Source organism: Pimephales promelas, chromosome 13 (assembly GCF_988280905.1).
Source record: "Pimephales promelas chromosome 13, fPimPro1.hap1.1, whole genome shotgun sequence".
Taxonomy (NCBI): domain Eukaryota; kingdom Metazoa; phylum Chordata; class Actinopteri; order Cypriniformes; family Leuciscidae; genus Pimephales; species Pimephales promelas.
The window spans coordinates 2,782,544-2,810,440 of record NC_142781.1 but is presented as its reverse complement, the minus strand read 5'-3'; the positions used below and the strand labels follow the sequence as shown (position 1 = coordinate 2,810,440).

General features: G+C 38.9%; 1 protein-coding gene across 20 annotated transcripts in view; it reads left to right on the top strand.

Moving 5' to 3' along the window:
* Window positions 1-27,897, top strand: part of ptprk (protein tyrosine phosphatase receptor type K) — a 244,359-nt gene that overhangs the window by 122,294 nt on the left and 94,168 nt on the right. The gene's annotated exons all lie outside the window — the stretch shown is intronic.

Here is a 27,897-nt window from a genome sequence, read left to right as displayed (position 1 = left end):
TGAGAAAACCAACAGTATTTATATCGTTTTTACCTCGTGTAGCCACAGCCACGTCCAAGTGATCTCTCGCGCGTGTACGTCATTCATTGTTTACACAGAGATTTCAGAAGTGTTCCCCTTCATTATGAAGATCTAAACATATTTAGATATACAGGAAATTGCAATGGAAGTTGATTTCGATATATCGACAGACAACGTTGAATTTGTTTTCACAAAAAAAACAATGAGTAACGTACACTCGCGAGAGATCACTTCCAGCGCTTGCGCAGACCGAGTACTAAGAGTACTTGGACGTGGCTGTGGCTACAAGAGGTAAAAACGATATAAATACTGTTGGTTTTCTCACACAAACCGCTCATTTCGTGTCTTAGGCCATCAATGTGTACTTACATGTACGAGTCATTAAATCATGTTTAATTTCGACTTCTCTGTGCATGCTCTTTGAGGTGGTGACCATAGACCTCCATTATATGACTGACAGACTAGAACAGTTTGACCTAAAAATATAAAAATTGAAAATACTGTGGAAACAAAGACACCTTCATCTCGGATGCCCTTGAGGGAAGCTAAAACATACCAAAAATTAATTTCAAAGCAAACTAAGGAAGAAAAAAAAACACTTGCCCTCGGCACAGCAGTCACTCACACTCAGGACATTCCACCCACTCGTTCCCAGCAAACATTTACAGATGAAAAAACGCCATTGTTTCCAAACATTTCTGACCTACCTTCTGTGGAAAACTATTTTGTCCGCACAATGAAAGTCAATGGGGTCCAAAACGACATCGACTTTCACTGGATGGACAAGTTTGGAACGAGTGGAGGCTCAGTAAACGATTAGGTGAATTGTAAAAACAGGAGGTTCACACTCCTGCTGTGATCATACACACATAAACACACACAGACGAGACGGGATTTGGGCTCTCCAGGGCCAGATGGAGGTCCGGGTTCAGCTGCAGTTTCAGAACCAACCTTAAGCGACATTGAAACAAGCGGCACACCTCTAGTGAAAGTGTGTGTTGCCTTCGCACATAAATAATTGCCTGGAGCTTCTTCAGAAACATAATTGGAAAACAAAGTAAACAAGAGAGTGTGGAGCTGTTATCATCCATGCCACTCACCCTCAAGAGCCGTGTGTGTGTGTTTATATGTTAATCATGACTCAAAGCATGCGCTGTGTACCACCGCCCTTATAAAATTGGAAGCGTATGAGAGTAAACACTCAGTCGCACTGCATATGAGAGCTCTGTGATGCCGTTCTCTCGGCGGGTTTCCATGGCGCCCGCGTTAAACGGCGAGGACAGATATACGGCTCGTATGAGGAGGCACGGAGCGGCGAGCGTCTTCCGGAGCCGTGTATGCGTGGTTTCATTACAGAGAGATTCTCCGAGTCCCCGGTGGCGGCACAGTACGCCGGCCCGCTCGCTCGCTCTCTGATTGATATTCAGACAGGAGCCCCTCTCCCCCATCAATCGCATTTGAACTTTCATATTATTTTTTTTATTTTGGCAAAAGACGTTTTCCAGGTCTGCTTTAGATGGAGCGCTCGCTGGCTTTTTCATCTCCCTCTAGCCAATCACACGCTTATCTCACCTCGGACAGGGAGAACCGAGTGGAACCGGTGAATTTACACAATTACATTTAGATTGGTGCCAGTCTGCCCGAGTGCTCTGTTTAAATTCACATTTTCTCTCTCTCTCTCTCTCTCTCTCTCTGCCGGTTAGTTTCATGCTAAACCTTATTGTCTGGCGGTTGTGTGGCGTGTGCATATTTCACATTTATCAATATTATTATGTTTGGCAGCATAGTTTATCATGGTTGCGGGTATGCATTTTGAAAAGGGCGACAGAGAGGAGGCGTAACTTCCTGAACGAACAACGTCTCTTGCGTGTGTTTGAGCACTCTGATTCTTTCCACTTAAAGACTCACTGAAGCGTGTGTGTGTGTGTGTGTGAGGCCGTAACAGGGTTGAAAACTGTTGCTCAGACCTGTCCCCTCGCTCGTTTGAACACTTCCAGGTTGGTTTTTCCCAAAATACCTGGGGAAGAACACCATCCGTCAGCATCACCGTTCATCTCAAAGGCAGTCGCTTTGTTTTCACACATGCAAAGTAGCGGAGAATAATAGCGATATGCGAGATTTATTGAGGTGGTTTTCTGGAAACTTGAGCAAAAATTCATTTCCAGGTCATTTTGTTGCTTTTTAGAAGACATGGTTTTGATATTAAAGCTACATTACCACATTTTAACCATGACGAGTCTCAGAATAGTTTATGTTAATGAGTTGGACGAATGAATCTGCTGATAGACACTAGAGCCCGGCCGATAAAGGATTTTGAAGGCCGATACCGATACAAATATTTTTGTGTTTTAAAATCTGATATTCCGATATATCGGCCGATATTTTATTTATTTATTTAATTTTTAAACTGGACATGATAGTCACAAATGTTGTCCTGCTTATTTGAGTTAAGAGAACTGATGGGGATGATCTTTTAATTGTTATTCAAGCGATGTATGTATCGTGACCAACTCAATGAGTGTTGCCGACAGGGACGGTGTAGAGCGCCCTCTGGTGGACAAACTATACAACTCCAACACTCATGACATGGGTCAAGCGTGTTTCGTCCGTTTTTATTTTATTTTTGAAATATTCATTTATCGGCCGTTATAACTGCCGATACCGATAGTTTGGAAAATGCCTAATATCGGCCGATAATATCGGTCTGGCTCTAATAGACACACAGACACGCTGCTGTAAGATTTGCATAAATAGCAATAATTCTCATTGGCTACTGAATCAGCAGAGGCCAATCAGCTTGTGCCATGTGCTGATTATGTGATTGCTTTGAAAAAAAAAAAAACGTTTGCTGATAATTTACTCACCCCCATGTCATCCAAGATGTCCATGTCTTTCTTTGTTCAGTCGAAAAGAAATGAAGGTTTTTGATGAAAACATTCCAGGATTTTTCTCCATATAATGGACTTCAATGGGGACCAAACGGTTCAAGATCCAGTGCAAACTGTTCAAAGGGCTTTAAACGATTCCAGACGATGAATAAGGGTCTTATCTAGGACCATTCGAGTCATGACTCATGATTCAACGAACGAAATCGACGAATTGACTCGGAAAAAGATTCATTCATTTTGATGAACGAGTTCGAACAGGAGAGTCACGAACGTGCATCACAGAACAGAGCAAGGCGAGCATTTGAGCTTATAAAACTTAAACTTTGTTATTTATTTATTAAATGAGCGATCGTTTCGCTTGATAAGACCCTTATTCATCGTCTGAAATCGTTTAAAGCACTTTGAACCGTTTGCACTGGATCTTGAACCGTTTGGACCCCATTGAAGTCCATTATATGGAGAAAATCCTGGAATGTTTTCATCAAAAACCTTAATTCCTTTTCGACTGAAGAAAGAAAGACATGGACATCTTGGATGACATGGGGGTGAGTAAATTATCAGGAAAAGTTTTTTTAAAAAAGTGAACTACTCCTTTAAGGACTTGCCTGCGCCATCTGCAGTTTCATGACTGAACTAGAAATCTTCCATTCCTGTAGACTGATTATTCCAAGCACAATTTGAGACTCTAGAGGAAACTTGTAAGATTACTGCCGGCTTTTTGTCAGGAGAAACAAATAAGAAGCACTAGCCTTCAGCATTTTCTCTCAGTTTAATCATGTTGCTGTGTAGGAGAAACATTTGAGATATTAAGATGATCTCATTTGTGATTTGTGAATTTGAAAGCAGGTTCAGTTCCTCCTGATGTCATGGGAATGTAATCTTTTTCATAACCAAAAAGTTACAATATCAGCAGTGATTTTTCTGCTCAGGAACATTCCCTCTCTGCTGAACATGTGGGCTGGGAAAGGTTATGTCTGATTATTATTTTATTTTTGTAGACACACTGCACCGAGAGAGAGAATGCATTGAAATGCAGGTCCTGTGTGCAAACGTGTCCTGATTATCACTGCCAGAAAAACCATTATGACAATGTTCCAGGCATATCTCCCCCTGCCTTTTTATTTTGTACAAATGTCAAGCTCTTTTTCCTAAAATAGCAAATTGATTGTGTTTCCCATGATTCCCTGCTAAATAAATGAGACGTCCAACATTGCCTCAGTCATCACTGTACAATGTCTATAATGATGTCTGGAGAAATAAGCGTGAACTCGAGATGGAATTGAATCAGTGGCCTTCGCTCAGATCAAACACAGTCGTCGACGCAGACCCTCCGGGGTTTATTGAACACGGAAATGGCTTTATCACAACAAAAAGAGATCTACATTGTGATCCATTTATAATATGAATTGAAGAGAACTGCCTGGTTCACTTTTGGGTCACAGGTTGTGACTTTAATTCTTTCAGTTATAAATATTAATAAACACACGACCTGCTGAGCCTGAGAGCTGCGGGTTCAATATGATCTTAGACTGTTTTTTTCTTTTACCTTTATCTTATCATCAGTCATATGTATGGAAGCTTGTTTCCGCCATAGAATGAAAAATATAAAAGGTAATTGCGACTTTTTATTTCACAATTCTGACTTTTTTTCTCACAATTGTGAGATGGAAAGTCAGAATTGTGAGATATAAAGTCAAAAATACGTGATATAAAGTCAGAATTGCGAGATGTAAACTCAGAACTGCGTGTTATAAAGTCGCAATTGCGAGATATAAAGTCAGAATTGTGAGATATAAAGTCGCAATTGCGTGATATAAAGTCAGAATTACAAGATATAAAGTCAGAAATACGTGATATAAAGTCAGAATTGCGAGATATAAAGTCAGAACTGCGAGGTATGAAGTCAGAATTGCGAGATATAAAGTCAGAACTGCGTGTTATAAAGTCGCAATTGTGAGATATAAAGTCAGAATTGTGAGATATAAAGTCGCAATTGCGTGATATAAAGTCAGAATTACAAGATATAAAGTCAGAAATACGTGATATAAAGTCAGAATTGCGAGATATAAAGTCAGAACTGCGAGATATGAAGTCAGAATTGCGAGATATAAAGTCAGAACTGCGTGTTATAAAGTCGCAATTACGAGATATAAAGTCAGAATTACGAGATATAAAGTCAGAATTACGAGATATAAAGTCAGAACTGCGAGATATAAAGTCAGAATTGCGAGATATAAAGTCAGAACTGCGTGTTATAAAGTCGCAATTACGAGATATAAAGTCAGAATTACGAGATATAAAGTCAGAATTACGAGATATAAAGTCAGAATTACGAGATATAAAGTCAGAATTGCGAGATATAAAGTCAGAATTGCGTGATATAAAGTCAGAATTGCGAGATATAAAGTCAGAATTGCGAGATATAAAGTCAGAATTGCGAGATATAAAGTCAGAATTGCGAGATATAAAGTCAGAACTGCGAGATATGAAGTCAGAATTGCGAGATATAAACTCAGAACTGCGTGTTATAAAGTCGCAATTGCGAGATATAAAGTCAGAATTGTGAGATATAAAGTCACAATTGCGTGATATAAAGTCAGAATTACAAGATATAAAGTCAGAAATACGTGATATAAAGTCAGAATTGCGAGATATAAAGTCAGAATTGCGAGATATAAAGTCAGAATTGCGAGATATAAAGTCAGAATTGTGAGATATAAAGTCGCAATTGCGTGATATAAAGTCAGAATTACAAGATATAAAGTCAGAAATACGTGATATAAAGTCAGAATTGCGAGATATAAAGTCAGAACTGCGTGTTATAAAGTCGCAATTACGAGATATAAAGTCAGAATTACGAGATATAAAGTCAGAATTACGAGATATAAAGTCAGAATTGCGAGATATAAAGTCAGAACTGCGTGTTATAAAGTCGCAAATACGAGATATAAAGTCAGAATTACGAGATATAAAATCAGAATTACGAGATATAAAGTCAGAATTACGAGATATAAAGTCAGAATTGCGAGATATAAAGTCAGAATTGCGAGATATAAAGTCAGAATTACGAGATATAAAATCAGAATTACGAGATATAAAGTCAGAACTGCGTGTTATAAAGTCGCAAATACGAGATATAAAGTCAGAATTACGAGATATAAAGTCAGAATTACGAGATATAAAATCAGAATTACGAGATATAAAGTCAGAATTACGAGATATAAAGTCAGAATTGCGAGATATAAAGTCAGAATTGCGAGATATAAAGTCAGAATTACGAGATATAAAATCAGAATTACGAGATATAAAGTCAGAATTACGAGATATAAAGTCAGAATTGCGAGATATAAAGTCAGAATTGCGAGATATAAAGTCAGAATTACGAGATATAAAATCAGAATTACGTGATATAAAGTCAGAATTGCGAGATATAAAGTCAGAACTGCGTGTTATAAAGTCGCAAATACGAGATATAAAGTCAGAATTACGAGATATAAAATCAGAATTACGAGATATAAAGTCAGAATTACGAGATATAAAGTCAGAATTGCGAGATATAAAGTCAGAATTGCGAGATATAAAGTCAGAATTGCGAGATATAAAGTCAGAATTGCGAGATATAAAGTCAGAATTGCGAGATATAAAGTCAGAACTGCGTGTTATAAAGTCGCAATTACGAGATATAAAGTCAGAATTACGAGATATAAAGTCAGAATTACGAGATATAAAGTCAGAACTGCGTGTTATAAAGTCGCAATTACGAGATATAAAGTCAGAATTACGAGATATAAAGTCAGAATTACGAGATATAAAGTCAGAATTACGAGATATAAAGTCAGAAATACATGATATAAAGTCGCAATTGCGAGATATAAAGCCAGAATTGTGAGATATAAAGTCGCAATTGCGAGATATAAAGTCAGAATTACGAGATATAAAGTCAAAAATACGTGATATAAAGTCAGAATTGCGAGATATAAACTCAGAATTGTGAGATATAAAGTCGCAATTGCGTGATATAAAGTCAGAATTACAAGATATAAAGTCAGAACTGCGTGTTATAAAGTCGCAATTGCGAGATATAAAGTCAGAATTGCGAGATATAGTCAGAATTGCGAGATATAAAGTCAGAACTGCGTGTTATAAAGTCGCAATTACGAGATATAAAGTCAGAATTACGAGATATAAAGTCAGAATTGCGAGATATAAAGTCAGAAATACATGATATAAAGTCGCAATTGCGAGATATAAAGTCAGAATTACGAGATATAAAGTCAGAAATACGTGATATAAAGTCAGAATTGTGAGATATATAGTCAGAACTGCGTGTTATAAAGTCGCAATTGCGAGATATAAAGTCAGAATTATGAGATAAAAATTTAGAAATACGTGATATAAAGTCAGAACTGCGTGTTATAAAGTCAGAATTATGAGATATAAAGTCAGAATTGCGTCATATAAAGTCGCAATTGCGTGATATAAAGTCAGAATTATGAGATATAAAGTCAGAAATATGTGGTATAAAGTCTGAATTATGAGATATAAAGTCAGAAATATGTGATATAAAGTCAGAACTGCGAGATACAAACTATTCTGAGGGGGGAATTGGCCCGGTAAGTCGCAATTGCGAGTTTAAATCTCACAATTCTGTGAAAAGATGTCAGAATTTTAACATATAAACTCGCAATTATGAGTTAGAAAGTTAGAATTGCGAAATGTAAACTCGCAATTGTGAGAAAAAAAGTCGCACTTCTGTCTTTTTTTCTCAGAATTGCGACTTTATATGACCCAATTCTGACTTTATATCTCTCATTTGCAACTTTATATCTCGCAATTCTGAGAAATAAAGTCAGAATTGTGAGATAAAAAATTATTATTTATTCACAATTATTTATTTTATTTTTTTATTCTGTGGTGGAAACAAGCTTCCTTACATATGAGATGTTAAATCTGAAGTGTGTAATTTTTTAATGTTACAATACTTTCTTCTGTCACAATTATAAACCTTTCATATGTTGATTCTCTTGGTCAGGAAGTCTGTCTGAAAACAGTCTTATATTGCAGTATGAATCAATTCACTCGTTGATATATAGTGTGTCGAAATAACTGCACATTTATTTTCTGACCGTAAGGCCTAGTTTGAACCGTTTGTTGAAGCACTGACAGCTCTGTCGCCTAATTGTAGACATTTGTCGGCTTTCTCATACTTTAAAAATGGATGTATTGCAAACTTCCAATGTGTTGGGGTTCGCTTGAAAGTCGTATTCCCATGTGTCTGATAGCCAGAGGGCAGGATGTAGTGCCGCATCTGGTATCGCTGCTTTCTCTCTCTCGCTCTAGTACTGTGCCGTCTCTCCTCGGCAGTTTCTGCTTTGTCTTCAGAGGAGACCACCACCACAGCTTGCTTTCTGACGGCAAGGAAACTGGTGTCTCTTCTTCACCTCCAAGTCAAATCCCATTTTAACTCAGGTCCAAAATATAAATAATATTACCAGATACCACCTTTGATTTTGATAATGGAAAAAAAAAACCTTATTGTAAAGTGTTACTAATACTGTAGTATGCATTATACACAGCACCATTTGTAGTGAGCATGGCGGCAGGATTCCACTCGCAACATAAACATAGACTTTTCATGTCTATAAATAGTAGGGCTGGGTATTGACACAGATTTCACAATTCGATTCGATTTCGATTCACAAGCTTACAATTCGATTCGATTCCGATTCGATTCAATATTGATTATTTTGGATATCAGTTACAATAAATGGCAAATTTTCTTAAGGGAATTAAATCTCTTAACTAATGCTGTAAACTATGGGAGTCTAGTTGTAGCCTACTAGGCTTCATTAGCCTAATATGAAGGTAATAATGAATGAATCACTTAAATGACACTTTTATATAATAAGAAGATTATATGAAATATAAACATTTAAATGGTGGCTGTCATAAAAACTTGCCAGATTTATTCAAATATGCATTAAATATTGAAGAACATTAAGATTATAATGCATATGTAATATGGTGTATATATTTAGCAAAATGCTCCTCTCTAGAGTTATTTTTTCTAGCTGACTAACGAGTTTATGTGGGTTTTCTGAGGTAAATATGACGACATTGATTACAAGCTGTTTAACTGACGTCTTTCCACGGTTGAAACGCTGATTGAGCGAATCAATGTGACATGATACGGATTTGGATAAGTTGTACTCTATCTTTAACACACTTTCAGATGCTCATTCATGTTTATTTGGCGCTGTGACTGGTATTATTAAGCCGGAAGAGAGATCAGTGCTGCTGCTTCTCCAGAGCGATCTCACGCCACAGCGCCAAAACGCTATTTATGTTTTTGAATTTCTAAAGAAAATGGACGTAATTTGAAAAATTGAGACTTTGTTTCATATCAATAGTAACAAAGGACAAAGATTAATGCGATTTTTTTGGATGCACGCAGCCGCGATACAATGATCCATTCATACAAATGAAACAGGACGACTAATCAATTCTTGAGATTTAAGAATCGATATCGGTTCGTAAAAATGAGAATCGATTAATATCGAGAAATCGATATTTATTACCCAGCCCTAATAAATAGTGTCAGCAGTAACAGGAAGCACTGTTTGTTCGGAAAACTATTTCAATGTTGGAAATGCTAGGAGAGTCATCTATATCTTATAGTTAATGTCAAGTCAAGTCACCTTTATTTATATAGCTTTATTTCTATATTTATTGACGTTAAACTGCAGGGAGTGGGTGTCTAGGCAACTGAGTTATCATTATGTGGTCCACACAGCAGAGGATAATTTAGAAAACATCCCCATAAACCACTTGCAAATGAACGCCGCGTAGATAGAGAACATTAGGGGTCCCAGCACCGAACCCTGAGGTACCCCGGTGATAAGTGTGTGGGAGTGTGTACTTCTTGCTAGGACATCATTATGTTGGCCAAGTAGGATATAAACCAGGAAAGTGCTGACCTGGAGAAAATTAGCATGGAGTTGTGTGAGGATTCGCTGGCTTGCTTTTTGGCGTGTGGTTACGGCAAGGAAAGCAATTCGAGTAGAGTGACCACATTTGAAGCCAAGTTGAATTACGATTACATCTCATGGAAATCAGATAGTGAATTAGCTCTTTAGCCCAGTGACTAAGTGATTTTGTAAGCACGTAATAGATAAAAGTAAAATACATTAAAGTATGCCAAATAAACATAAATTGAAGGACCCATGTGTAAAGAAGTGTTTTTTTCATGATTCCAAATGAAATTACAAGTCTATTAGTTTAATTCTTTAATGCATGACGTCTATAAATGTGGACAAACCTTTAACCCTTCAAAATCATCATCATGTGACCCTTAACCATCATAATTATATTCAAAACGGTTCTATTATATTTAACACAGAGGTGTTGCTTTCTGAAAATACGTGACATTGGAGGGGAGAGATTGGTTTTCTTTGGGTTTTGTGTGTCCAGGCTGTATGTTTTGTACTGTTTGACTTTGAACACAGTGTGTAGGTATAAGGTTGTGTGGTAGCGAGAGAGAGAAAAGGTGCTGTAATTATCATGAACTAAATGAGAATGTGCGCTATAGTGCTGATTGTGCTGAACGCAAGCTCTCCGAAGGCCCACGTGCACGCCATGCTCGATTTAGCAGGCCAATTTTCAATTAAGCTACATCACAAATGAACATCGGCCATTTCAGGAAACATCGGCTTCCCATTTTTTCTGCCTATGTGGCAGAATGTGAGATTGGATGAATCTAATCGGTAATTGTCATCGTCCGTCAAGGTGAAAGCCTTCTGGCTAAGTACAATAAACAAGCCTCTTGCAGCATGCCTTATGTTCTCAGTCTGCCCCTATGCATTTGGTATTTAAGCAGACTGGTCGAAACATGCAGTGCTCATAGGATTGATTATTAGATACTGTGGTACATCATGAGTCTTATGAGGGGCCATTCGACATATTTAAAAAAAATGCTGCATGTTGGATATGATAGAGCGTATTGTTTTGTGAAATGTTGATATAAAGCCAATTGTATGTTAAAGGCAAGTGTCTACAGCTCTAATGGTGGACTTGTTCCATGTTCAGCTGTTCACTAGGGCTGTTCCCAAATTCGAATATAATTCGAATATTAAAAAAATCAATACTATTCGAATGCTAAAGTCGAATATTGCTTTTATATGTACCGTATTTTCCGGACTATAAGTCGCTCCGGAGTATAAGTCGCATCAGCCCAAAAATGCGTCATGACGAGGAAAAAAAACATGTATAAGTCGCACTGGACTATAAGTCGCATTTATTTAGAAATTTATTTAACAAAATCCAAGACCAAGAAAAAGTTATTTAAACAGACTTTAATTCATTAAAACAGAAGGCATTTAAGTTATTAAAGGGTTAGTTCACCCAAAAATGAAAATTCTGTCAGTATTTACTCACCCTCATGTTGTTCCAACCCCGTAAGACCTTCGTTCATCTTCGCAACACAAATTAAGATATTTAGGATATTAAGATCGCTCCTGCATACTAGTCCATAGGCTTCTTGAGGGAATGGCTCTTGCTGTCCCCAAAAAGTCATTAAAGACATCGTTACAATAGTCCAAGTGACTACAGGGGCTCAATCTTAAGTTTATCAAACGACGAGAACACTTTTGTGCGCAAAAAAAACAACAAAAATAACGACTTTATTTCAACTATTCGTTTACTTCTCCCTCTGCGCGAGTCAGGTTACTAGTTTAATAGCGTAAGCTTCTGTTATTGTACGTCACACGCATCACACACACATGACCAGCGTCGGCCAATAGTGAGCCTACGTGTGACGTTGCTCTACGCAATCACACTACGTTAACTGACTACAGGCCCATGGAGAAGGAAGTGAATAGTTGAAATAAAGTCGTTATTTTTGTTGTTTTTTTGCGCACAAAAGTGTTCTCGTCGTTTGATAAACTTAAGATTGAGCCCCTGTAGTCACTTGGACTATTTTAACGATGTCTTTAATGACTTTTCGGGGACAGCAAGAGTCATTCCCTCAAGAAGCCTATGGACTAGTATGCAGGAGCGATCTTAATATCTTAAATATCTTAATTTGTGTTGTGAAGATGAACGAAGGTCTTACGGGGTTGAACAACATGAGGGTGAGGAAATACTGACAGAATTTTCATTTTTGGGTGAACTAACCCTTTAAGCTACACACAATAGCACAAAGAACAACAGGCTGAATATGTGTCCGATAGTGTTGTCACGGTACCAAAATTTCAGTATTCGGTACCAATACCAGTTAAAATTCACGGTTCTCGGTACCAATTTCGGTACCAAAGCTTAGTTTAAATTTACATATATTTAAGTGTTTATCACGGTTACAAGTATGGAAACTGTACATTTGTATTATAAACACTTTAGAAAAAGATTAGATAAAATGACCTAAAATAAACAATATTATACACTAACACATTTTTAAAGTTGTTTGTAAAGTTTTAATCCATTATTTATTTAATGCACAATGAATTAAGTGAACAAACATGAACAATCAGGTGTTTGTAATAAATAACATTTTCAAACATTAATGTTGTAAATATATATTGTTCACTCAATGTGTTGATAACTAAGTAATGTTTATGAATGGTATCTTTGTAGCATTACCATAAAACATGTTTTATTTGACTTGACTGTCCTTTTATTTAATCTAAAACTGCATTCATATTTAATTTTAAAAAGGCTTTTTAAACCTGCTGAGTTATAAAGGCAAGAATACGCCTAACTGGCACTGACATTAAATGATAATACTAATACCAGTAGCTCTGGTGTCGGATGGATACTACTGTGCTCATGTACTCGTAAAACTACCCCGAAAGCACTTTAGAGGCCGTTCACATGTCGCGCGTGTTTTTTAATTATATTTTTGCGCGTGCTTATTCTTTCCAAAGCGCTTGCTCTCACGCGGCGACTGTCGTTGCTATGCAACGCCAACGAGTTTTTATTATTTCCTATATTTGAAATTGCGAATTTGCATGTAATCGGCCTCTTATGGCAACGTGACATTAGCCTAATCCAAAATATTTCCATATGTGGCTCTTTCCTCCTTTCGTTTCAACAAGTGGATTCAGAGAGAGAGAGCCATATCAGCGTTATAAAGAGGACGCAACTGTGCACGTTTCAGACATCGCGTCTAGAACAGAACTGGATTAACCTGGTACTCGGTACCTAGAAAAGCTGGTACCGTAACATTTTTTTTTTTTTTTAGTACCGACTTGGTACCGAAGTACCGAGTTTTTTGACAACACTAGTGTCCGATATGTTGTTAACGTAACACATCAACAGTTAGCTACACAATAGCATGAAGAACATGCCTGAGAGGCTGAATAGGATAAAATAACATAACATAACATAACAAGACAGCGAGTCCAACAGTTATCGGTAAAGCAATTTCACCAAGCTCCCGCGATCTTATTCCACATCACTGAACCCGTTGAATTCTTCAACATTCTGAATTCTGAACAACTCCGCTATTTCCGGAGGAAGATGAAGCGCCGTCTCCTCTTCTGCGGGGCTGTCGTCAGACTCGGCATATCAGTTCCGGTTATTCCAGCCTTTCTGAATCCCGACAGGATGGTTTCGGTTTCGGTTGCGTTCAGTCTAATATTTCAGTTAATATCAGTTGTTTTCAGTAAATTTTTTCAGCGGTAAAACTACCGTAGCTGTTGTCTAGAGCGCATAGAGCGCTCTCTTGTGGCTGTAGACGGTAATGTCACCCCCAATTTCGGCAAATGATGCATTCACGTCATACCACAAATACATCAAAAACTCGCAAATAATAATCTGGGGCTGTCAGCGATCCTTTGACGAGTAAATCTTGGTAATTTTGATATATAAGTCGCACCTGACTATAAGTCGCAGGACCAGCCAAGGTATGAAAAATATATATTTAAAATACGGTATTTAAAAATAAATATATACTTCCTAAGTGACCAGGTGTAAACAGCCTCTTATCGCTTTCTTATTAACAATAGGAGAGCGCGGGACTAGCTTTCGCTTGGCACAATTCGCAAGGTCTCGTTCACTCCCTCTCTGGCATGCACGCGCCGTACGTTATGTATGTTATGCGCGGATTCCGGGAGATTTTAACTAATTTGCAGCCATCAGGGAGACGCTATCAATATGCGGGAGACTCCTGGAACTTCCGACGCAAAATGACGATCACATCACCTCAGATCTGAGCCCCTATTCATCAAGCCAACGCTCCGCAATCTATCGCAAATCAAAGTGAAAGTAAGTCGCAGACGCTTAACACCACCATCTTCATTAAAAGTAAAGGAATGAAATGATATTACCAGTTCTGTTGCCGCTCTCCCTTATTGCTGTCTTCGCTGATTTTGAAATTAGCCGATGATCAATAAAATGCAGCTCAAATCTGTTGCTTTCGGTGACGTGCACTTCATTACATCTGTATATTGCGCGGGAATTGAAGATGGGATTTTTATCTGTTTTGCAAAAACACATTTATGTGAGCAGGTGTAAATGGAATCGTTTTGATAAATTAGAGCTATCCGATCTGAGAAAGCGCATGAAGTGGCCAGGTGTAAACAGCCCCTAAATGTTTATTGTAGTAATGTTAGATGTCCCTAGTGGGCCGAACGTGTAACAACAACCACAGGCTATAGTGGCATTGACGATCCATAAGAATGTGTAATGTCGTAAATATTAATAATAGGATAAATTTGAGCTTTTAATATTCGAATATTATTCGAATATTACATAAAATAAGGAATGGAATTCGAATAGTATTATAGACGAAGATTGACAGCCCTACTGTTCACTGAAAACATTGACAGCCACCCAAGCTCTCCTTGGCGTGTTATGGGAACCCGAATCATACTTTTGAATGGGTGACATGAATATTTGGGTGAACTTTTCAATGAAGTTTCACTAGTAGCCAAAACTGTGCTAAATGTTGGTAGAACCATGTGTTTATTGAGCCTCAGAAGGGATACTTAGCTGGGGAATTACAGCTTCTCAGATGTGATGAAACTTATTTTAGTGCTACTTGACGAAATATCTGGTGGTTTGGTAATATTAGAATATTATGTGTTGTCTCTCATGAATTACTTGTTTTTAGAGGCATGCCAGCTCAGCAGAAACCGTTTGTTCTGTTACACACACACTTCATTCTTTGTATCAGTCTAAATGAAGTGTGTTTGTGCAAGTGCTTGAGTAAATAAGCCTGGCCGTTCGTTCGAACATGTCAGCTACATTTCCCCCTCCCCCCGCCAGCTTCCACAGTCTTCACCTCAGGACTTGTTTTGTGTTGTGCTTCGTCCACTAATGATTTCTCGTAGAGTATGTCAAGGCAACTGTAATAACCTTCATTTTAACGTTCAATCCATTGAAGATTTTAAGAGGTCATTAAGCCCATTAGCCTGTGGTTTAAGACGATTGATTGGGTCTTGAAAGACATTGATCAGGTACGTTGAGTGTGTGTCGTTGAGGCGAGTTTCTCACATCCTCATTTGTTTCCCTTCTCTCATGTGTTTGCGTGAAGCATGCCCTAGTTTCTTCGCCGCTTTACACCTCGGCTTCCTATTTTACTGTAGGAGTGCGGCTCCTGTTTGCGTATTTACTCAATATTCTGCGTCCCGGCCTATCTCATAAAGAGCCAGATCCAGCAGACAAACATCATGAAGCCTGGAGATTATCAGTTTATGTCCAGAGAATGTTATTTAAATGGAAATTACTTCCACTCCTGCCACACGCTGTATTTTATTTGAGCTCTTTGCCACGCATTGCTGGTGCTGGATATTAATGTTAATGGTGCTTGTGTCTTTTCAGCATTCAGATGGTTTTCTCCACTCTTAACACATTGTAGGTGTTTATAGGTCTTTTATTGGCTTCATATGGGGAAAAAGTCGCTCTGCTAGGCCATTTATTCTGAACAGAAGTGTTGGCCTAATGGATCTGAGCTACCATATCCTCAACTGCAAAGCAAATCACCTGAAAGTGAACCTTTTTCCCCAAAAAAAGACGTTTCCAGCAACAACCATTATTATTTTTGTCTTCCCACACTGAAAGTGCTGCATGCTGCAACAAAACCATGCGTAATAAGAAAAAAAGTTTGACTAATAGCATTTACCTTGTGTTTTATGCCGGATAATGTATGGTTCTAAACTCCCACAATCGGTCTCTTCTCGTCTATGTTTAATATTCATGAGGAGCACTACTTTGGTCCAATGAGAATTGAGAAGGGAAGGGACTGACCAAACGTTGCTCGTCACAGTCTCAAAGGCCTCGGATATGGTTAACATAGACAGCAGAACAACTGGAAACACCTCAGTCAATCCCATTGAGCTTTTGAGCTGATTGATGGGTTGGTGTGGACCTGAAATAATCCGTTTGACAGGACATTTTAACCACGTGAACCCTTGAATTTAAAGGAATAGTTCACCCAAAAATGTATGTTTCCTCATGTTTTTCAACCCCGTAAGACCTTCGTTCATCTTCAGAACAGGAATTAAGATATTTTTGATGAAATCTGAGAGCTGGATCACTCCTCCATACTCGTCCATAGTCTTCTTGAGGGATTGAAACTTGCCGGCCTCTAAAAGTTTTAAAGACATAGTTGAAATAGTCCAAGTGACTACAGTGACTCAATCTTAACTTTATCAAACGACGAGAACACCAAAATAATGACTTTATTTCAACTATTCACATCCTTCTCTCTGGGCTTCGAGTCAGGTTACTGGTTTAAAAGTTGTTGTACGTCACACGCATCACACACATGACCAGCGTCGGCCAATAGTGAGCCTACGTGTGACGTAGCTCTACGCAATCACACTACGTTAACTGACTAGACGCTCAAAGAAAAGGAAGTGAATAGTTGAAATCAAGTTGTTATTTATGTTTGTTTTTGCGATCAAAAAGTATTCTGGTCACTTGATAAACTGAAGATTGAGCCACTGTAGTCACTCGGACTATTTCAACGATATTAATAACTTTTCGAGGCCGGCAAGTTTCAATCCCTCAAAAAGCCTATGGAGGAGTATGGAGGAGTGATCCAGCTCTCAGATTTCATCAAAAATATCTTAATCTGAACAAAGGTCTTACGGGGTTGAACAACATGAGGGCGAGTAAATACTGACAGAATTTTCATTTTTGGGTGAACTATCCTTTTAACTACTTTCTCAAACAGATATAAACAAAGGGAATCGGACTGAAAAGTAGAGCCAGACCGATATATCGATGTTAGACATGTTCCAAAATATCGGTATCGGCAGTTAAAATGGACGATAAATGAACATTTAAAAAATAAAATAAAAACGGACGAAACACGCTTCAATCATCTCTCCTTGGCCTGTTATATTGAAAATGTATGTTTTACAATTTGCAGTATGACGTTATCTATTGCTAAATTATGGCTCATCATAGACTAGCTAACCATGAAGCTAGCTAATGCCACTATCGTCAGTGGAAGACCGCTAACGTTAACATGAATGAGCTTGGAAACCACAATGAACTTTTTCTGCCTAAATAAAGTAATGATTACTGTATTTATAACTAGCATATCTCTAGTTACAGTCCCTGCATTGTAAAATGTAAGTTATACTTGCGAGGAGTGAACATTTAGACATAGAGAAAAAGTATCAAACGTATCTTGTGCAGAAAAGTTAGGCCGATATATCGGAATATCGGATTTTAAAACCCAAAAATATTTCTATCGTATCGGCCTTCAACATCCTTTATGTATAAATCCTCGGGCTCTACTGCAAAGTTTAGGGTTCATATAAACAGATCTTCGGGAATTGCAAATCAGATTGCATTCATTTAAATTGTCAGCATCTACATTCGCATATGGTAAAGAGCAGCATGAACGTTCTGCAAATATTCCTCTTTTTTCCCTTTGCTTGTAGCATCATGAGACGAGAGTAGGTGATGTTTGTTTTCTGGTTGACCGTTCCTTTAAATCACCCGTCCACGTACTCTCGCCCCTGTGTTTTACTCTCTTCACCTCGGATTGTGCACATATAATGATATTTATTCCCTGTTCTTATTACCCATAATCCTGTGCGTAGTGTAGTGGTTAAGGTGTGTGTTGACTCTGCGTGCTTATCAGGTCCTCGACAGTCCTCATTTGAATTTCAAAAAAGCCAATTGGATGAACATGCTGGTGGAGTGCAGGGACGCGGTCCGTTTTACCTTTTACTGCCCTTTCATCTACCATCCGTTTCTCTCTCTCTCGTCTCACACTTCTACAACGGCCTTCCTCAGGCAAAACACACACACATAACCACAGCCTATTTCCACATGCTGAATCTCAATTCAACATTTTCAATCTCCCCGCACAATAAAATCCCAATATATTACCGAACCCTAACCCCCCCCCACAGCCAGTCCCCGACCCGATGAATAAAACATGACGTGAGAAAGAGCCCGCGACCAAATATTACCCCATCTTGAGAAAGGTAATCTACTGCGCACGCCATTCTCAGTGCTTCAGAAGTTCAGTGTGCCCTGAGCAGTGTTCCTGTAAGCACACCCCGGGAACTTCCTTACAGAAGACACGCACAAACATATCTGGCAGAAAGAGAGGGATTTCTTCAGCTTTTGAAGTCTAGCCGGATGCACATTCGTTTTCAGTGTAAATGGCTGTCAGGTAAATGGCAGGATGCGGGACAGAAATTTCAATAGTTTCAAAAGAGCCCACAGGGGTCACGCCTTGCGATCTGTTCCCCGTTTCACTTCTGTGGTCTTCACAAAAGAAGTTATGACGTTTGATGAACTGATATTGACTTTAGTCAATGCTGATTTTTTTGTTGAAGGGTGAACAAAATGTATTTGTATCAAATAATCACAATGAGATTTGTGCTTTTTTTTTATTTTGATACAAAACAGTCAAACTGACGCGACACGAATAACGCATCAAATTCGTGCCTACCGCGTCTAGTTATACGCTTGCCCACTTTGAATCCCAAGAGCGAAATTGACGCGTGTAAAAAAAGTTTGAATCAAAATTTACGCGCATCTCGCGTGTCAGAATCGAAACCCAATGGCGGCCATCTTTGTTTATGTTAATCGAGCATTCATCGAGAGAGTCACCGCTCTGTATTTACTCTGGAGAGCAGAACAGCGGCGTGGGGATCATCGTCGACATTTATGTTTGTTTTGATGATAAATAGAGCCGGCCTCCGAAAGTTATTAACCTGTCATGCGATTTTTTTCTCTCGAACTCATGCACATGTATGTTGTTGATTGTCTTTACATTATAATAATATTTCAAAAAAGGGTTTATAGAAATTAGAGCCAGACCGATATATCGGCCGATATTAGGCATTTTCCAAAATATCGGTATCGGCAGTTATAATGGACGATAAATTAATTTAAAAAATAAAATAAAAACGGACGAAACGCGCTTTAATCATCTCTCCTCGGCCTGTTATATTAAAATGTATGTTTTACAATTTGCAATATGACGTTATCTATTGCTAACCATAGACTAGCTAACCACAAAGCTAGCTAATGCCACTATCGTCAGTGGAAGACCGCTAACGTTAACATTAATGAGCTTGGAAACCACAATGAACTTTTTCTGCCTAAATAAAGTAATTATTACTGTATTTATAACTAGCATATCTCTATTACAGTCCCTGCATTGTAAAATGTAAGTTATACTTGCGAGGAGTGAACATTTAGACAGAGAGAAAAAGTATCAAACGTATCTCATGCAGAAAAGTTAGCTTTTCTTTTACACGTGTGTGAAATCCAACAATATTTAATTTAAAAAAAAATATCGGCCGATATATCGGATTTTAAAACCCAAAAATATTTGTATCGGTATCGGCCTTTAAAATCCTTTATCGGTCGGGCTCTACACTGAAGAAGCTGAAAATGCAGCTTTAACAGCAATAAATGAGATTTTACAGCACATTCACAGGAAATCTGAAAATATGACTGTATTTTTGCTGGAATAAATGCAGGATTGGGGAGGAGCAGAGACTAGTGTGTGTGTGTGTGTGTGTGTTTGCATTGCACTGTTTTAAACTGCAGCTCGTGTGTTAATGTGGTCTGAATTGGGACAGCAAACACACTCGACACACACAAACACACAGTTTCTGGTGCTGCTGGAATGAATCATGCCATACACACACACACACACACACACAGTGCCCTGATGAGACGGCGAGCGCGGAGATGGCCAATGCATTATGTAATGAATCTATCATTCTCTGTCTGAACAATATCTCCATCTGTTGCCCTGTGTTTCATCTCCCTCTGATAGTAGTGGAGCTCCCTGGAGTGTGTGTGTGTGTGTGTGTGTGTGAAGCTCGTGTTCAGAGAGCGAGCTGTGGAAGGTGCTTCACCAGTCGCTTAATTGAAAATGTTGATGTGTTGATCGTTAAGGGGGGCTGCAAGATTGCCCCGTTGCTTTATGGGTAATTGATATGATGCTGCTGTGACACGCTCACTGTTTCATTTTCCCCGTGGGAATAGTGTGAATTAGTTTTTTTTCTCTTTTCTCTCTCTCCGCTCCCTCGGGGAGAGACGGTGGAAGGCGACACGCTCGTTTTTTTATGATTATCTTTTCGCTCCCTCCCTCGCTCTCTCATGTCCGCTGCCACTGAAGAAGTGATTTATTAGCGCTTGTCAGAGGAGGATAAAAGGTGAAACATAATCAAGTGTGGGATGCACTGAGGCCTGCGTGTGTGTGTGTGTGATGCACTCTTGAAAGAAGAACGCTGGATCTTTTGAATTTCCTCCTCTTCCTCTCAACAAACGCTCTGGATTGAATATTTCGAGACTCTTTGGATTGTTGGATGATTAAATCAGCATCGTCGAGTGAACTGAAACAAACCGAGCCGCTGGGATTCGTTTATAACAATCGGTTTAAAACGGAAGTGTGGATATTTAGTAGATTGCATTAAAGGAGTAGTTCACTTTTGAAAACACTTTTGCTGATAATTTACTCACCCCCATGTCATCCAAGATGTCCATGTCTTTCTTTCTTCAGTTGAACAGAAATTAAGGTTTTTGATGAAAACATTCCAGCATTTTTCTCCATATAATGGACTTCAATGGGAACCAAACGGTTAACGGGTAACAAAGTTTTATAAGCTCAAATGCTCGCCTGTGTGACTCTTCTGTTCGAACTCATTCATCAAAATGAACGAATCTTTTTCTGAGTCAATTCGTTTGTTTCGTTCGTTGAATGAACCAAATGACTCGGAAAAAGATTTGTTCATTTTGAATCGGAGAGTCACGAACGCGCATCACAGAACAGAGCAAGGCGAGCATTTGAGCTTATAAAACTTAAACTTTGTTATTTATTTATTAAATGAGCGATCGTTTCGCTTGATAAGACCCTTATTCATCGTCTGGAATCCTTTAACGCCCTTTGAACAGTTTGCACTGAAACTCTCATTTGGATCTTAAACCGTTTGGTTCCCATTGAAGTCCATTATATGGAGAAAATCCTGAAAAAAATTTAACTGAAGAAAGAAAGACATGGACATCTTGGATGACATGGGGGTGAGTAAATTATCAGCAAAAGTTTTTTTAGTTTTTTTTTTTAAAGCGAACTACTCCTTTAAATATAAACAACAAAACTGAAATCAAATCACTAGTTGATACAGAAATAGCATTAATATAAACAAACCATCTTCATGACATTATAACACACTTTTTCATTAGAAAAAAAGAGAAATATTTGCCAATTTACAATGAAATATTTGTGTATAAGAACTAAAGTTCATGTTCACTGCTCATTTAACTTCTGCCCACACACACACACAGCCTGAAGAGTTGCTGAACGTTAGATCAACAATACTGTAAAATAACACACGCCACTGTATTGAGTGCGAAAATACAAGACTGTCGATGTTAATCTCATTTCATCTGGGCTGACGGGACATACGATACGCACTTTCCCCTGAACGTTCTGATGCATTTGAACCTTTATTAGGGTAAAGTCTACAGGCACGTTGTGTGTGTGTGTGTGTGAGACAGGTGGCACAAGTAAGATGAAGGACTGCTCACAAACCTCCCATAATCTCACTCTTTCCCTTGTTTATTTGTGAAAACAAAGATTATGGTCTGTCCCTAGTTGCCTAGTAACACACGGGCCCTCAGTGCCTGCTAGCGGGAGGGAGATTTGAGGCCTGACAGTAGAAAACATATGATGATGAAAAAAGCTTGGACTAATCCAGCTCTTCACACTCTAATAGTCCTGCAGACGAGAGACAGACAGATGGAGGGAAGCCACATTCAAGAGCAAGTGGGATTTTATTTGGGCTTGAAACTGTGGCGGTGTGAGCTGGTCTGAGTGAAAGTGTTATTGCTCAAATGTTCTTCAAAAGACTTGCAAGAATAATTGACCAGAAGACACTAATTCTGTCATGCTTTATGGGGATGCACTGACTGTCAAGCTGCAAAACTGTAAAAACAGAAAAGGTCCAGATGAGTTATTCACTGAACATCTTGTGTTTGTGCATATTCAAACCTTTCAACGTTTCATGTCACACCAGGTTTTATATGATCGCAAAAGCACAGATGAGATTTCATGATTTCACTTTTATACTACTTTTTTGTACAAGACGAGCAAGAAAGTTCTGCTAAACTTGAGTTTGTAAATCATTTTTGGCTGAACTATGATTTTTATGGAGTTCTTAAAGGAGTAGTTCACTTAAAAAAAAAAAACTTTTGCTGATAATTTACTCACCCCCGTGTCATCCAAGATGTCCATGTCGAAAAGAAATTAAGGTTTTTGATGAAAACATTCCAGGATTTTTCTCCATACAATGGAGTTCAATGGGAACCAAACGGTTCAAGGTCCAAAAGACAGTTTCAGTGCAAACTGCAAACTGTTCAAAGGGCTTTAAACGATTCCAGACGATGAATAAGGGTCTTATCAAGGACCATTCGAGTCATGACTCATGATTCAACGAACAAAATCAACGAATTGACTCGGAAAAAGATTCATTCATTTTGATGAACGAGTTTGAACAGAAGAGTCACGAACGTGCATCACAGAACAGAGCAAGGCGATCGTTTCGCGAGACAGTTTCAGTGAAAACTGTTCAAAGGGCTTAAAACGACTCCAGACGATGAATAAGGGTCTTATCAAGCGAAACGATCGCTCATTTAATAAATAAATAACAAAGTTTAAGGTTTATAAGCTCAAATGCTCGCCTTGCTCTGTTCTGCGTGACTCTCCTGTTCGAACTCGTTCATCAAACTGAACAAATCTTTTTTTTCATGTCATTTGGTTCATTCAACGAACGAAATGAATGAATTGAATCTGAAAAAGATTCGTTCATTTTGATGAACGAGTTCGAACAGGAGAGTCACACAGGCGAGCATTTGAGCTTATAAAACTTAAACTTTGTTATTTATTTATTAAATGAGCGATCGTTTCGCTTGATAAGACCCTTATTCATCGTCTGGAGTCGTTTAAAGCCCTTTGAAGCCCTACTCCTTTAGGAAGAAATGAAAAGTAAACGAATCAATAGTTGACTACAATTCCTCGATCTTGGCAGAGACGTGGCGGAGATGTGAGATTAATGGGGTCTTGATCTCGGGGGAGCGTCTGAGTGTTATTTGTTCCTTTAGTCTCCTCATTAATGACTCGGGGATGTGGTGCTGGTGCTCCGGGTCAAGCGCAGGCGGAGTGAACAGATGTGTGGCTCGCTCAGGACTCCGGTCATTAGCAGATATTCAGGGCTAGTGTTGTGTTCGCCCCATCGAGTCGCGCAGATTCAGCCGTCATCGGCCCGGAGCTGAGAGAGCAATGCCGCTTGACTTTGTTTCTGCTGAATCTCTACAGGAAGAAGGAGAGTTTTTCTTTGATAAGGTGTCCGTGTCAAGGCTGATGATAAAAGCTTGTGGTGTAGAAGTGATTTGAGCAAGAACGTGTGAGATCAGACTCGTGTGTGTGTGTGTGTGTGAGGATTCTTCTTTATGTTTCCTCGTGAAAACAAGGTTTTTGTCCATATTGCCACTTGCCTTGAGGGGGCTGGAAATGAGGGGGTGAGATCTACATCAAGTATCGCTCTAGTGCACTTTACCAAGTTGGAAGTTCACAATTCAAACTTTCAGAATTGGAAGAGAAGGCACGGCTGCGTCGAGGGCTCAGGGTTTGGCTGGTTACTGTGGACCCGTTTGACCCTGGAAGATACTGTAATCTGGAGGACTTCAGCGGCCATCTCTGCTTAAGTTGGCTCACCATGCACCCTGGCTGCTGATATGAGTGTGAATGAGCACAAGTTTCTAATCACACACACCCACAACGGCCTTTGACATGAATGGCAACTAGGGTTGGGTATCGAGAATCGAGTATCGATTGGAACCGAGACTAACTTTTCGTTTTTCCCGGAATCGTTCAAAAGTTAAAATTTCGATTCCTAGTTTCGATATTCACAGTCCGCCGAGCGGAAGAAGAAACCGCTGAACAACACCAACGAAGAAGCGTCTATCGGAAGTGTTGGCATAACCGCGCGAGTCGAACATGAGTACCTTACGTCGGCGGTCCAAAGTGTGGCTTCACTTTTCTAAAAATAACGAAATCTCTGCAAAATGCAAAATTTGTGACAGAAGGAGTATTTCCTTCAGAAAGGCCGTTGGTTAGCAAGGTTAGCTAAACTTTTTTGACCCTGCCTCTTAAAAGAATCGGAATCGAGAATCGTTAGGAACCGGAATCGAAACAAGGAATCGGAATCGGAATCAGAATCGTTCAAATTCAAACGATACCCAACCCTAATGGCAACGCTAACAGATAACGGCTGTCGAGTGTCGAGTTAACCCACATGTTTTTCGTATATCAATCTGAACTGATACTGTAAACTATACAGTCTTACGGAAAATTACTATAGGATTACAGGTTAAATTTAACAACGCAAACATTTAGATGATTACTTATTAATGATGTAATTATGTGTCTACTCTAATTTGATGTTGAAACATAAACATTTAAACAGTGGCTGTAATAAAAACTTGTGTTCATGATTCATTCAAACATGTTAAATATTGAAGAATTGATTGAGTAAAAATATAATGAATACGTAACTGCATCTATTTATCAAAATTCTCGCTGACTTTCCAGTTTATAGTCATTGAAAGGCTTTTCTGAGGTAAATATTGTTCTTTCCACACAGTTTAAACACTGTTTTGATTACATGAGACAGGCTTGATTCATGATTTCAGTAACTTTCAACAATCCTTCTGCCGTTCGTCATGTTTATTTGGTGCTGTAACTAGTAGTAAAGAGGAAGAGTTACAGAGATCTGTCGCCACACATCGAAGAGCATCAAAAACACATTTATTGATGGATTTAAAGAGAATTGATTGATATTGACTCATCGAGACATCAATATTGTCAGCCCAGCCGTACGACACACTTTTCTCTTCGTTAGCCCACGCTTATAACGTTTCAGAAGGAAGCATTAAAACTGCCGTGACGGTGAAATAGAGTTGGTCAGAGTTTACAGTCCAAACACGAGCCGCATCTGTGGACGTACCATAAACAACTGCTGTTTAGAGGCAAATCTGGGATGATAATAAAGGGCTGATGGTGTCATATTTTAAGGAGCGCACACTGTCAGATAGGTGTGCGTGTGTATGTGTGTTTGTTTCTTAGCTAATGTATGCGCCATTAGCAGACTGCAGCATTGATTGTCTTAAAATTTATGAAGCGCGGCCCATTACAGAGCTCTCTCTCGGCCGTTTTCTCTCTCCCCCCTGCCCACTGGGAGTCTCGCTTGTGGTGTAAAAGCATAATTAAAGCTAACCAGTATTGGATCTTTACCCATGATTACACTGTGCTGGACATGTGCGGCTCCCTGAGTAATGGGATTACTGGAAGTATGTGGGCAGACGGTCTTTGTGTTGGCCGAGTACGCTAGAGGAGACCTGTCGATGAAACCTATGAGGTGGGATCAAATAGGCCGATGGACGAGGCCGTATCCAGCCAACACGTCTCCAGCGGGATCGTTTTTCAGTTTCAGTCATCGCTAAGATCCGCCGGTCCGATAAACAGCCCGTCAAAATTACATTCACATTCCCTGAACCTCCAATTTATAGCAATTAAGCGAAAGGCCCCCTATTACTCGGATCCACTGCTCCATTATGTGGGCTTGAGGATAAATTGCCTTCGTGATCAAGTGTCGCCCCTTTAAACCTCTCATTTATACACACACGCGCTCTCGCTCATCGCTGCTCGTTTATTCTGAAGTAGTCGGAGGACGTGTTTTAAAGCCGTCTTCAGATGCTTCTGAAGGAAGTGAAGTATCAGTCAGAGGAGAGATCAATGCTGAACGACTCAAATATGGCTTACCTTGTCGGCTTTTGGTCTGGCTTTGTTTTCATTGTGGACAAAAGATTAGTTTAACATGGAGAGGAGGGGTGAAGTCATTATTAGCAGAGCTTCTCAGTGTTTTTAGTCCCGTCCAATCTCAGTAATCGTTACGGACAATTTCACTAAAGATCACGGTGGCTTTTACCTTCTGTAAAAATAACCTCAGGTGATACTAATAGACCCGCTGTAAATATTTCCTGTTTAATAGTAGCTTTCCGTGGTTTTTCAAGTATGGTTGCGCTTGAAAATGCATTCAGTTCTAGACGCTGGGACAAATCTGTGTTTACACACACTATTCAGATCAGAAAGAGGATCGCAAGCACTTGTTAGAGGCATCAAACTTTGTTTAGCGTTAGGTAAGTGCCTATATATCGGTAGTGCCTATATATCCGATTATCGGCTGATATTAGGCATTTTCCAAACTATCGGTATCGGCAGTTATAATGGCCGATAAATTAAAATTTCAAAAATAAAATATAAACGGACGAAACACGCTTGAACGATGTCATGAGTGTTGGAGTTGTATAGTTTGTCCACCAGAGGGCGCTCTACACCGTTCCTGTTGGCAACACTCGTTGAGTTGGTCACGAGACATACATTGCTTGAATAACAATTAAAAGATCATCCCCATCAGTTCTCTTAACTCAAATAAGCAGGACAAAATTTGTGACTATCATGTCCAGTTTTGCTGCTGTTAAATAAGCCGAGAGTGAAGCGGGATTAGCTAGCAATAATTATGTTACTTTGTCTTTTAACTTTTGACGATGTGACTGAAGTATTTCTTTAATAGCGCGTGACAGTTATAGCAATGAGACGGATCATCTCTCCTTGGCCTGTTATATTGAAAACGTAAATTTTACAATTTGCAGTATGACGTTATCCATTGCTAAATTATGGCTCATCGTAGACTAGCTAACCATAAAGTTAGCTAATGCAACTAACAATCAGTCTGTTCTGTTGTGACAATAAAAGAAACAGGTTTCTTTATAAAATGCATTATCACATTATTTTAGTTAAAACTCATAAATAACTACAAATAACTAATGTTAGGGAAATCTGTGAAGGTTTTTTTTGCACGTTTCTGAAATAAAAAAAATATATATAAAAATATCGGCCGATATATCGGAATATCGGATTTTAAAACCAACAAATATTTGTATCCGTATCGGGCTTCAAAATCCTTTATCGGTCGGGCTCTATGACCAAAACAATCTAATGTGTATTTAACTAACATCATTTGACCGGACCTAACCGTTTTCTACATAAATATAGGTTATATGTGTTTGCGCACATGATATTTCAAGAAGCAACACGGCATCTCCCACTTCTAGTTGTTTTACCGAGATATCTTACCCCCTTCGAATTGGCCATTTCTAATAGAGACGACATTACCCCATTAACCCTTGTAAAACTAATCCCGTCCCAATAGGGCTAAAGACAGCATAGAGAGCGGGACATAATGTTATTCGTGAAGAAGTTAAACTAGAGCATTCTCGCCTAGTGAACGATGATACCCAACAGCCCATCACTGTTCCAGTGAGGTTTGTGTTGACAAACTCCACTAACACAGTCTCATCCCAAGAAGTCATATAACTGACGTCTTGGGACGTCTTTTGACCATACGTCAACATCCGCCTTTTCCCGGGCCGTCATACAACTGACGCT